The sequence below is a fragment of the Lemur catta genome, chromosome 5 (assembly GCF_020740605.2).
Source record: "Lemur catta isolate mLemCat1 chromosome 5, mLemCat1.pri, whole genome shotgun sequence".
NCBI classification, from domain to species: Eukaryota; Metazoa; Chordata; class Mammalia; order Primates; family Lemuridae; genus Lemur; species Lemur catta.
In genome coordinates this window covers 91202022-91216430 of record NC_059132.1, presented here as the reverse complement: position 1 = coordinate 91216430, position 14409 = coordinate 91202022, and positions in this window count along the sequence as shown.

Here is a 14409-nt window from a genome sequence, read left to right as displayed (position 1 = left end):
GTAGGCCTTTGATGTTTAATGGATTTCTCAATTTTATTTTTTACTGATTGTGAGAGAAAATTAGTTTCTTATTCTCTCTTTATGAGAATTTTTGGCTGTTGTTAATATTTTTGTTCTTGCTTCCAAAATAGCAATTTTTTTTTGCTCATCTAATAGGTGCTACTTCTACTTTTTTCGTACTGTTCTGTTCCCTATCCTTTATTTTAAGTTGCACACTTATTAGATATAATATTTACCTTCCAAGTTATATAGGACATCAGTTTTACCACATTAAAGGTATGGGATAATGTGAATTGTCCTTCTCTACCCTCCAATAACAGTTTCCTCATTACCTCCAACCCACCTGCAAAGCCAATTCCAAATACCTTAGTTCACATGGTTAGGTTAAGGCAAAACAGACCTCTGGTATTAATTTATGTCACTATAAACTAGGTTCTACACTTCAAAAATCTCAGAGGCTCTCAATTTTGCTCTGAACATAAAACAAAGGTTTGGTTTTTTCTTGTACTGGTGATTCATTGCAATTTGGCCATAGTTATGATGTATAACATCGTTTCTTCTGGACCCGGGCTGGTAAAGCAGCCTTTGTTTGAAGCGTTGCTGGTTTTCATGGCAGAGAGAAAGAGGAACACCGCAAAGCATTTGCTGTCTCCACAGCTTCTTCCTGAAAGTGCATATTTTACTTTTACTCACATTTCAATGGAAAAGTAAATCATATGGGCATTCCTCAGTTCAGCATGGTGAAGACAAGCAAGTGACAGCATTTCCTTTTCTTTAAAGTCTGAATAGTGTTTCATTTTGTATATCTAGGCACACAAAGCCTAATTATATTTTGTTCACCAATAGAACACATAAATGATGGTGGTTTCATAGATTATAAAGGAACTGAAAAATCCCTGTTATCAAGTGACATTGTAACTGTTGCAAGGTAGCACAATGCATTATTCACATGTTTGTGATGATGCTGGTGTAAACAAACCTACTAGGTTGCTGGTTGTATAAAAATATATCATATTACAGTACATAATACTTTATAATGATAATAAATTACTATGCTACTGGTTTACTATTATATACTTTTATCATTATTTTAGAGTGTACCCCTCCTATATATAAATAAATTAAATCTAAAACAGCCTTTTTAGACCTACAGGCAGGTCCTTCAGGAGGAATACCAGAAGAAGGCATTGTTATCATAGAAAATTGCAGCTCCATACATGTTTTTGCACCTGAAGACCTCCCAGTGGGACAAGGTGTGGATGTGGAAGATAGTGATATCAATGATCCTGGCCCTGTGTAGGCCTAGGCTAATGCACGTGTTTGTGTCGTAGCTTGTAATAAAGAAGTTTTAAAAGTAAAAATAAATAAATAAATAAACAAACAAATAAATAAACATTATTAAAAGTAGAAAAAATCTCACAGAATAAAAATATAAAGAAAAAGGGTTTTTTTTGGTATGGCTATATAATGTGCTTTTGTTTTAAGCTTAGAATTATTATAAAATAGTCAAAATTTTAAGAAATGAAAAAGTGTATGAAGTAAAAAATTATAGGTAAGGTTAATTTATTAGATAAGAAAAATTTTTTTTTTTTTTTTTTGAGACAGAGTCTCGCTCTGTTGCCTGGCTAGAGTGAGTGCTGTGGCATCAGCCTAGCTCACAGCAACCTCAAACTCCTGGGCTTAAGTGATCCTACTGCCTCAGCCTCCCGAGTAGCTGGGACTACAGGCATGTGCCACCATGCCCGGCTAATTTTTTCTATATAGATTTTTAGTTGGCCAGATAATTTCTTTCTATTTTTAGTAGAGACAGGGTCTTGCTCTTGCTCAGGCTGGTCTCGAACTCCTGACCTCGAGCGATCCACCCGCCTTGGCCTCCCAGAGTGCTAGGATTACAGGCGTGAGCCACCACGCCCGGCCAAGAAAAATATTTTTAATAAATATTGTGTAACTTAAATGCATTGTTTATAAAGTCTACAGTAGTATACAGTAATGTCCTAGGCTTGCCCACTCACCACTCAATTACCGACTCACCCAGAGCAATTTTTATTTCTGCAGTCTTTATTTACGGTAAGTGCTCCCTATGAGTGTACTATTTTTTATATTTTATATCATACCTTTACTGTACATTTACTACATTTTGATATGATTAAGTACATAAATATTTACTGTTGTGCTACAATTACCTATAGTATTCAATGTAGTAACATGCTGAATAGATTTGTAGCCTAGAGAAAAGTCTAGGTTTGTATCAGTACACTCTATGATGTTCACACAATGACAAAATCGTGTAACAACATATTTCTCAGCACATATCCCCATTATTAAGAAATGCATGTATGCATGTCATATTGTCTTTATCCATTCATTCTTTGATGTACATGTAGGTTGATTACATATCTTAACTATTCTGAATAATGGTGAAATGAATATGGAGTACAGCTATTTCTTTGACATACTGATTTCATTTTCTTTAGATCTACTCAGCAATGGAATTGCTGGATCACATGGTAGTTCTATTTTTAATTTTTTGAGGAACTTCAAAACTGTTTTCCATAATGACTGTACTAATTTGCCTTGTCACTAACACTATACAGAGGTCATTTACTTCACATTCTCACCAGCACTTGTTATCTTTTGTGTTTTTTATAAAAGCTACCGAGATGATATCTCACTGTGGTTTTAATTTGCATTTCCCTAATGATTAGTGATGTTGGGCATTTTTTCAAACAACTGTTGGCCATTTGTATGTCTTCTTTTGAAAAATGTCTTTTCAGGTTTTTTGTCGCTTTTTGAAATAAGGTTATTTGTTTCCTTGCTATTGAGTTGTTTGAATCCTTTATATATTTAGGACATTAACTCTTTATTAAATATTTTCAAATATTTTCTTTTATTCTGTAGATTTTCTCTTCACTCCATTGATTATTTCCTTTGATGTGCAGGAACTTTTTAGTTTAACCCAATCTCATTTGTCTACTTTTGCATTTGTTGCTTATGCTTTTGATGTCATATATGAGAATATGCCAAGCCTAATGTCAAGAAGCTTTTCCCTTATGTCTTCTTCTAGCAGTTTTACCATTTCAGGTCTTATGTTTAAGTCTTTAAACTACTTTGAGTTGATTTTTGTATATGGCATGAGATAAGGGTCCAATTCCTTTCTTCTGTATGTGGATATCAAGCTTTCCCAACACCATTTATTGAAGAAACTATTCTGACACAAAAATTGACATTTACAGCTATGGATAGCATTTATAGGAAGAAGTAGAGATATTCCTGGTAATTCCTGAGTTTAGCAAAACAGAAGTGCTCTCTTTTGTTCAACCTCTAGGATGCTTACTTAACATTTTTAAGTCTTGAAAAAGTATAAGAGAAAAAATTGAAGCAAAATAAATCAAAATAAATACTTCATATTCTGAAGTTCTTTCCCTAGTCACAAAGTAAAATTTGCAGTGAGAGAAAGGCTTAGAAACCTGTGTTTATGTGAGGGGATATGTTTTATGACCATGTAGTGTGTGTGTGCTGGTGCATGTGAAGAAGTATGTGTGTATTTGTGTGTGTGTGTCATTGCAAAAAAAAGGGCAAGGAAATTCTTTTAAATAATGTAACTTCATGTTTGTCTTTTATTTTAAAACATAAGCTATTATTGTTAATTAATTTCCTCTTGTTTCTGTTAGATAGTATATTAAGCATTTAGTAATATAAAATTTCAAAATAAAAGGACAAACCAGACAAAATAGTTATACTTTTCGTCTCATTTTATTTCTCAATTCTAATACCACATGATATTCACAGAAAGAAAAAATTGTAATGGTATAATAGTACTGATAGAGCATGCAGAGCCTATGTATATTAATATACAGCCTTGATTTATGGATAAGAAAACTGAGTCTCAAATTACATATCTTACTCAAGATTGTTGTGCTAATTATTGATGAATCTGTAAATAATACCCACAAATCTAACTACTAGTGAGAATTGTGACAATCAGATGATGGAATTTCAATCATATACAGACAGAAATCCAGATGATCAAACATATAATGACTCAATGAAAATTACCTTAATTACTTATCTATGGAAAAAGTTAGTTTAAATAAGATAAAGATACCATTCAAAATAGAAGTTCAAGAAATATTGTAGTCTTACTCCAACATGTATTTTTAGATTATATAATTACTTTAAATATATAAACCATATTTAATATCTGTTTTTATTTATTGCTAAAATAAATCCTTTCAAATATTCAACATGATGGCACTTACATTGAGTTAAAGCATTTTCTTGAAACCATAATTTTAATAATGATAGATATGTAAATATGTAATATAAGTATATTATTATTTGTTTTTTAAAGTTAAAACATTGATAGTATGTAATAACTGCTTATCTTCTTTAACTCCAAAAGTAAGTGATGTACAATAAATAAAATATTAACAAATACATTTTAAATCATATACTAATACATATATTTGTTTATACTTTATTAATATTATTAAAATGATTTATAATTTATCTTCTATAAAATACTCTCCTTCATATTGAAAATATCCCTGGAAAAGTAGCTCTTATATTTCTGCTTTTATAATGATTCAAGAAAATTGTGCTCCAAGATATTAGTTAATTTATTCATTAGAGAGTTTCAAATATATTTCTAAGAGGAGTATGCATGATCATTTATGTTTCTTTGTTAAACATTAAGATAGTAACCAGCATTTCCTCACTCTCCTGAAATGAATGCATCATCATTATGCAGTTTCTTTGTTGTCTCCTGATTATAACGCTGGCCATGCACCAACTAGAACTGTGCTCTGGAATTAATGATAAAGACCAAGTGCACACAGCAATGCTTCTGCTTATGGAACTATTGCTGCTCTGCCACCCAGCAAAAACTTTATGAAATTCTATGTTAGCTGCCTCACTGCCTTTTGATATCTGAGAAGCCATTCTTCCTTTAAGCCTATTATAAATAAGTGGGTTAAAGAAAAAATATGAAATGTTAGTGGAGTGAAAGGAAAAGTTTATTCCCCACTGTGGCATATAGTCACTGCACATGGGTTTCTGGATGTGGAGGGAATTGTTATTAAATGTAAGGAAAAGTGAAATTGTTACAAAGTAGAATGTCTTCTTTTTAGAAAAGCTTAATATTTTCATTAAGTTTTCATTTATTTTTCAGGAACAAGAAGTGTGTCAGATATACTTTTTATTAATACAAAAGATACTGTATAATATAGAGCAGAAAATGTGAAATGAAATCTGGTTTCATAGATGTTAAAATACATAAATTAAAAATATCAGTTTGATTTTATTTTCTGCTTCATGGAAGGAAGGTAATTCTTTCACTGATGGCAGAATGATAAATCATAGTTTTTGAAAACAGTAGGCATTTTAGGACATGGTAAATATTTTATGAACCAAGAGGGGCCAGTTCAATTTATGGCATTGGCTAACTCTAAGCACATCAACTTTTTCAGTGGAAATAAACCAGTCTTAAAAGAAAACTAAAAGAATATTTAAAGATATAATAAAAGCATATATATAGTTACCATGACATTTATTAATAGTATATTTACTTGCCTCACAAGATTTAGTATTGTTAAGAATAGCCCAGAAATTCTTATTTTGGACTCATCTGAATGTAATTGACAGGAAAAAAAGAGTTTTACTACTCCCTGGTGAGGAAATTACTTGATGGTGATAATAAATCAAGAATGAGTGGCATCATAGTTTTTACACACAACAAATGTCAGACTTCATGCTAACAAAGTCTAGATAAGACATACCCGCCTTCCTTGAAAAACTTAAACTATAAAAACAGGAAATTAAAAATATCACTCTTATTGTTCTTAAAGACAATTTCTCAGAGAATTAGTGATAATGGCCTAACCTGTATCAAAATTACCTAATAGAAACCACATTTAATGTAATAGTACCTCCGTACTTATAAAATGATTGATTAAATTGTAATTAGTTCATGATCAAAGCTAATTAGTAAAGTAGATAAATAAAGATATCCATAACACTTAAAGCTATTTGCACTATTTTATCATATTTTTTTGTTATTAAAAAGTATGTTCTTATATAAGTTGATGAAATTATGGGAAGCAAATTCAATTAAGATCCCACAAGCTTTGAGAAAATGAGACCTTTGATGGATACACACATCACAGATTGCACTTTGACTCAATTCTCCTTCCATTCAGGCTTTAAATCCTGCAAGTCAAAAAAGAAAAATGAACCCCTCTATATGAACTTATTTACATAATTTTGTTTTTCTAAAAACAAGCTTTGGATAATCAATGCCTTTACATAAATGTTTACTAGGAAATAAAGCATGTACATCTAAGGATGGCCATATTGGTATCTCTGTCAAGGTAGAGTTCAAAGAAACAAATTGAGAAAGTTGGACCATATTCCCCACCTTTGTTTATTTTCCCCATGAAAATTGCTTGCACATTTAAGCTCCACAATAAATTCATCTGAACATGATATTATTCCATCAATATTATTATAAATTGAGGTAAAAAAGAAAAAAAAATTAATGCAGCACATTGATAGAATTTATTGAAAGAACTGACAAATATCCTAGGAATAAGTAAGAGTGACAGTGTGGAATTATGAACCCATACTTAACTAAAGAATATGTACTACTAGGTTAAAAAGAATCATCTCCTAAATGTCTGTGGAAAGGCTTGGTATTTAATGGTGCGCTGAGGGAGTAGCATGACATCTATAATTCCGCTAACTGCAACTCTTTCACAGTAATAAGCATAAATGGCCCTCTACATTGAAGATGTGTGAGGGGACATTGACTGAGAGCAGACACAAAGATTATCAGAGCAGAAAGTCTGGAGATGAATAGTGGTAACTTGTAGACAGAGAGAAAATATATTTCTAAGTTAATAAATAAGCAAGAAGGCAGTGTTTTATAGTGCCCACTGGAAAGCTAACTCTCTCTAGCAATATGAAAGTTAAAGAAGGCACTGAATTTAGAGGGAACTTTTAGCAAGTGTATTAGTAAAATTGAGCTTTACCTCAATATGTAATGAAGGTCCTGATTCAAATTGTTGACAAGACCAATTGCCAGTGAACACAGCTTTATTCATACAGAATATTGCAGATCTAGGCACTTTAAGAAAAACATAGTTCCTTACTAAAGTAGATATAAATTTTTTGAAGAGAATACACACACACACACACACACACACACACACACACACACACACACACACACACACATATATACACATAGCTTGCAAAGCATTTACACATACTTTAAGTAAGAAGAATTGGAAGTTTATTTCTTCATCTTAATGATTCTATCATCTATTTATCTTTCTATCAATCTATCAGTCTACTACCTATCTACACATACAAGCATAATGTTTTCTTAATAGTTATTCTGGAATTCTCAATTGATTCTGTTGTTGACTACATATATTTCTTAGTAGAAGAACTCTTGTGAATATGTTTTCACATAAATATATAAACTAGAAATAAATTATTACAGTTATGATTGATGTATTCACAATAAATACGAACCTGTTGAATATCTGTTTATAATATATTTTTGAGAATATTAGAAATGTATACAATTTTATTTTTGCATCATATGCATAGCCATGAACATTTAAAAAATAACATTGAAACTGTTTTAAACACAAGCATTAATAGTATATTAGTAGGTGGAAATTTGTAGCAATTTTAGTACACTTTTTGGGAGGATTGTTTCATATTTTTCAAGTTTTATGCAATGTACATATTATACTACTTTGTTTAATTAAAAAATAAAGATTGTGGCACCTAGAATAATCTTGGTAAACAAAATCTGTTAAAGAATTTTGCCTAAGACAGATTTATTTGTTTTATATACCATTTGAGATAACAATGATTTTTTAAATATATCATCAAAATATTTTAATTTTGGTATTATAATTTTTGATACTACAATTGCATAACATTTATTAGAATTTCTCAGTGTATTTAAGGGAATGGTGCATTTTCTACATTTTCTATTTTAAAGGTTTTGTTTACTGTGACCTCTCTCTCTCTCTCTCTCTTTATGACTTTATACATATGTTTCATTCTTGACAAGAGTATCTGAGTCAATCACATATATATGCGTAACTGCAGTAATATTTTTTTCATATCACTCCATATCTTTTAATAGGTTAAAATAGATTAATATATGATACACTTAGACCTTTATAATTATGTTTATAATTAAAATGTCAAAATATTTTCTCATAGTCATGTTTTTCTAAATTACCATAATAAAATTTCTTTATTGAATGGATTTAATTGAATACTTAGAGATAGTAATCAATGAAGAAAATAGGCAATGCCTAGCATGACAGTCTGTTTATTTTTAACATAAAATATGAATTAAACAATGACAATTGATTCAATTTCAATGTTTTTTGGTGTTAAACGAGGAAAACAACAGCATATTCTGCTTTTACTCTAGTTGTTAAAAAAGAGTGGGTCAATCCCTAAAAATAATATGTATTAAGAATTAGCAAAGAAATATGACTGTTGACACCTGCATATATTGTTAAGCATCAGAATGGCATAACATATGCAGTTATTGGGCATCTCTTATCATTATCTATGTACAATTCAATCACCATTTTAAACAAATAATTTGTTTTCCTGATGTAAAATAGTTGGAAGTTAACTTGCATCCTCTTTTATCCATGTATTTAAGGTGAATTTTAATAATAATATGTTTTGGAAAGTTTACCTTTTATGTATTAATTTGTTATGGAGGAAAAAAGAGATGATAATTTAATATATATTAAGTGAATAGATTTAGTATTTAGTCTAATTTATAACAGAGAAGACAACCAGAGCTAATGTAATAGGATATACTGTGCTACATTTCCAGTTCCAAATACTGTAAGACCTATTTTGAAAATTGTTAGCTGAAGATTATGCTTATAAGCCACAAACACTCATCTTCACTACTGACTACTAAAATGTGGCACATGAAAAACACAACATACTTCCATTTATTTTCCATATGCATCACATAAAGTGCATGTAGATTTCCTATATGCAGCCTTAAAAAGCATCTATAATTCTCAAGATAGGAGGTGGAGCAAGATAGTCAAATAGAACCCTCCAGGGATCATTTCCCAACAGAAAGACCAAATTGAACAACTATTCATGAAAGAAAGCACCTTCATAAGAAGAAAAAAATCAAATGATCACAGTAACTAGTTTTAACATAGTATTAGGTCATTAAATATGAAATGTCCAATTTCAAATCAAAAGTTTAGTTTATTATATCTCAAACAAGAAGCAGTATAATTAATCAAAGTATACACCTAAACTATTGACACAGTTTTGCCATCTTAATGGTAGCTTGCTTATGATAGCAGCAAAGGAGCCTGGAGTGTGAATGGCAATGAAATCATGAAAGATCTTTTCCACAGCTTATTGAGAATTGGATATTTTTCCTTGCAAGAAGTGGCCCAAAGTCTGGAAGAACGATAGTCAGTTAGTGCAAGATCTGATAAAAAGAGTTTCCAAGTCCAGCTTCTGTAGTTTGAGCAGCATTGTTTTTTGTGACATGTGTGGTCTTGAAAGAGGATTGGCATGTCTCTATTGACCAGTCTCTGCTGCTTCATCCCAAGCATCCTCATCATTTTGTCCAATTGGTAGACATTCACTGTAATCTGGTTTCATGAAGTTGAAGTGGGTAATACCAGTGCTGGACCACCAAACAGCATTAGTTTTTTCTGATGAATATTCGGTTTTGGAATGTATTCAGGCACTTCATCTTTATCCAACCATTGTAACAAACACTTGTGATTGTCAAAAAGGATCCATTTTTCATCACAGATAAAAATACATCGTAGAAATGGTTCACCTTTATGTCATGACAGCAAAGAAAGACAAGCTTTGAGATGATTTCTCTTTTGTTGCTCATTTAATTCACATGGAACCCATCTATCCAACTTCTTTACCTTGCCCATTTATTTCAAATGGTCCAATATTGTTGGAATAGTAAAGTCAAACCTTGCTTCTAGTTCATGTGTAGGTTGAGATGGATTCACTTCCACTACAACTTTCAGCTCATCATTATCCACGTTGGTCTCAGGTCACCCAAGTGGCTTATTTTCAAGATTAAAATTAACTGGAATGGAACTTCTCAAACCAACGATGTACTGTGTTTTTGTTTTCATTAGTCAAATCCTTCCATAAAAACACTTCGTTGAAATTTGTCAATCTATTTAGGAGTTCATCTGGATTTGGGTTTTGTCCTTGCTATTATTGTCATAGGTTCACCTCAGATTTCAAATTTCTACAGCAGTGGCTGATGCTGCCCCACACTGAGGGTTTGTACTAAGGTCCCAAGAGGTGTTTTTCTCAGTGACTGCTCTACACTCTCAGTTCTCTGCCAATCTTACACACCTGCACTTCAGAGTGCATTAGGCTTCACATTCTTTATCCTGTCTCTCTATGAGAAATTTCTATTTTTTATCACTCCATTGAAATCTTATGTGTGAGGCAAACGTAATAACCACTACACTATGGAAACTCCTTGTTGAAATCTTATGTTAACCTTGTATAGCATGATCTCAACTGGCCAGTTCCTGCCTAAGTTTTATACATCCCTATGCTCATGGGCCTTGAGGTTGTGTGGAATTCCTTCCTGGCCCCAACACTACTAGCTTATAATCTGTTTATGGTGCTTTTCTTAAGTAGACTATCACAGGGAAATAAGGAAGCAGAGGAAAAATTGGTCCTATAGAAATCTATAGGAGACCAGATGAGGAAGCGGAGACCAGACTGGATGAGGAAGAGGAAATGAGACCAGACAAGGAAGAGGAGACCAGACCAGAGGAGGAGATGAGACCAGATGAGGAAGAGGAGACCAGACTAGAAGAGGAAGAGGAGACCAGAGCGGAAGAAGAGATGAATCCGGACCAGGAAGAGGAGACCAGACCAGATCAGACCAGACGAGGAAGAGGAGATGAGACCAGACCACCAATTGACTTCTGTCAATAACTTGAATAAGTCTAATACTAGATTTGTCTCTAGAGGCCAGTTCCATTGATACTTTCATTTTGAACTTATGAAATTTGAAGCAGAGATACCAGCAGAGCACACCAAATTTCTGACCTATGGAACTATAATACATTTGTGTTGTATTAAGCCTTGAAGTTTGTGGTAATTTGTCATGGCAGCAATAAAAAATTAATACATATGTCAAAGTCATTCTCATTCCCTTGTGCCGGCTATTATCATTATTATTTTAAATTGTTATTGATTTAGCTTGTCATTTCTATTTAATATTTTTAAGCATGCATTAAGGTATATACCTCCAAAATTCCTTATACTCTTTTACTTTATTCATTAACATTTTAAACTAAATTTTCCATGCATATGTAACACCACTCCTAGCTGTTGTAAGTTACTTTATCTTTGGTAAATTTAATATAGATAACAATTTGTTTAAGATACAATTTGATCTACCTTCCTAAATAGTATAAAAGCATTTTTGAAAGTAATGAGGTGCAAGGACAAATCTTAAATGAATGAATGGATGGAAGATTGGCAGTTGGTATTTAAATATAGATGGATAGGAGGAATACATAAGTGATGAAAACAAAAGAGCTCACATTAAAATTTAATTGGGTTCACTGAGAAACCCTAGGAAAAAATAACACTTATTAGAGGCATAAAAATTAAGAAAATTGTGTTTTGGGGGGTTTATTTTTCAATTTAGTTTTTTGTTTTCAGTAGTAGAAAGAGTTTTGGATTGGGAGTTAGGAGACTCAGATTTCAATATCACCTTAGTCAGGCCTTAAGAAAGGTCATTTTGTTTCACAGGTGAAAGACATGCTATTCATCATTTACTCTAACAAATTGTCAATATATGTGGCCCAAAACATAACAATTTTAAGCATGTTGTGTGCCAAATTAACACTTGCACTCGGCAAAGGCATTTTTACACAGCAACGGAGAATAAGAAAATAGAAGTGTTGCTCTATTCATGCTTGTGTCTCATTAGAAAAACAATGTGTTTACAAGAAAAGAAGTTCATTTTCTCTTGCTTGGTTCTGCTTTGTTTGTTTGCTTATTGTTTTTGTATGAAATGACCAGTATGTTTGTGTCTTATTCCAACCAGTATAAATTACTCTTATTTTATTAAATGTTGATATTTTGATTCTACGTTTACATTAAAGGGTTAAGAAAATGCCATGGGGCTGGGCGCGGTGGCTCACGCCTGTAATCCTAGCACTCTGGGAGGCTGAGGCGGGTGGATCACTCGAGGTCAGGAGTTCGAGACCAGCCTGAGCAAGAGTGAGACCCCCGTCTCTACTAAAAATAGAAAGAAATTATCTGGACAACTAAAAATATATATAGAAAAAATTAGCCAGGCATGGTGGCGCATGCCTGTAGTCCCAGCTACTTGGGAGGCTGAGCCAGTAGGATCACTTAAGCCCAGGAGTTTGAGGTTGCTGTGAGCGAGGCTGACGCCACGGCACTCACTCTAGCCTGGGCAACAGAGGGAGACTCTGTCTCAAAAAAAAAAAAAAAAGAAAGAAAGAAAATGCCATGGAATTATTACATTTCTATAAGAACTTTTTGGGCTATTGAATTAGGCTCATTAATACCAATTTTAGAATAATAGTAGCAGTAATAAAGTCAACATAGTAATGGGGAAAAAAAAACCTGTATACACCACACACTATTCTAAATATAACATGTATTGATCTGTTAATTGTCTTCACAACTGATAAATTATAATTCTTAATAATTACAAAAATGAGATTTAATGAGGTAGAGTACGTTCTTTAAAATATTAGAATTAATCTTGAATGGAATCTGAAATGGAACTCAAGCACTCTAATTATAGGATGAAATTCTTAACTAGTGAGCTAACTAGTTATGAGTTCTGCACATTACAACTTTTATCTTACATTTTTTTCCCCAGCTATCTGGCCATTTGTCCATCCCAGTGGGTTAGAATAGTGAAAGGAGACATATTGAGGGAAAACAAAATCTGTTATTCCAAAACACCACAGGAACTTTCTTTTCCTTTACACAGTGGTTCTGCAACTTAAGTGATCATCATAATTATAAAAAATTGAGATACTTTTTAAATAGGAGAAACTCAATTTAAAAAAACAAAGAAGGAAAAGAAAATGATGAGAGGTTCTGGCATTACTCGGAAGCTCTTTAAATCAAATTCCCCAACCCCCAGGGACAAGGTATCCATAGTTTTCGGAAATACTCTATGAGTCAATAGCAGAGAGAAAATATACTGGTAGGTTTCTTTATAATTCCCATTAAGACCATATCCTAAGTGAACAATTGTAATGCAAGCTTGTGAATTTAGTGTAGAAATTGGAATTTTTCTCAGTAAAAGTCATATCATTTCCATACTGATTTGAATGTTGTACTACTGGAAGTTTTATCAATATTTCTTGGAATGAGTATGTTGGAAATTATCTTTTTTATCTAAAGTATTGCATCTATAATGTTCTATTATTCATAATCTTATTCGTCTCTTTCTTGATTCTAACAAATAGGATTATATTATCTGGCCTGAAAATGAAGTGTACTAAATGTTTGTGAAAGAGATAACATCAAGATAAGAAAAAATATTTATATACATCTTTCCTTGCAGCTATACAAAATTAGATGCTATTACATAATATAAACATTCTTTCAAATGTTATTTGTAACAAAAGTTTTGTAGGATACATGAAATTTAGAGACTGTGAAATGGTATTTAATCTCAAAAACCTCTGTAATTTCTTTAATAGTTTTTAAATTATGCGTGATGTATAATAACATAAACTAACCTTTTTCTTTAGTATATACATATTTTAGTGTTTTCTTATTGAGTCATAAGAGTATTACTGTCATATCTCTTTTTTAGGTCATATATGGAGGTAATAAACCTACCACAGTGCTAGATTCATTCATTAAGAGTTTGAGGGTATTAGCTTCTATAGATAAGCATTTCAATAGTGTTATAGTAAAGATTCTACTTAAAAAATGTCCACTTTCCTAGTAAAATTTCTTATTAAACTTCATATTTTATAAATATATTTGGTAAACTAATAAATTATTCTTTCTGCATTTTTAAAACTTACAGATTACCTATGTTGCAAGACCTATTTTGAATAAAACAAAATAAAACAAGCAACACAGAAAAACAGACAAACATGAGAAGTCCTTACTTGTATGTCCATAGTAGTTTTATTAAACATTTCATGTTTGCACAATTCTTGACATACAAAAGGCAAGCATATCTGAGATTTGCACCTTTTGTGATTGGGAGACCATGGAATGATTATTTCTGACAGGCTCTCAAGTGAGGGAAAGACAGCTTGACAGTTACATCGGGATTTAACTACAGCGCTGAGCAAGTTTTGACAAATAACTGAGACC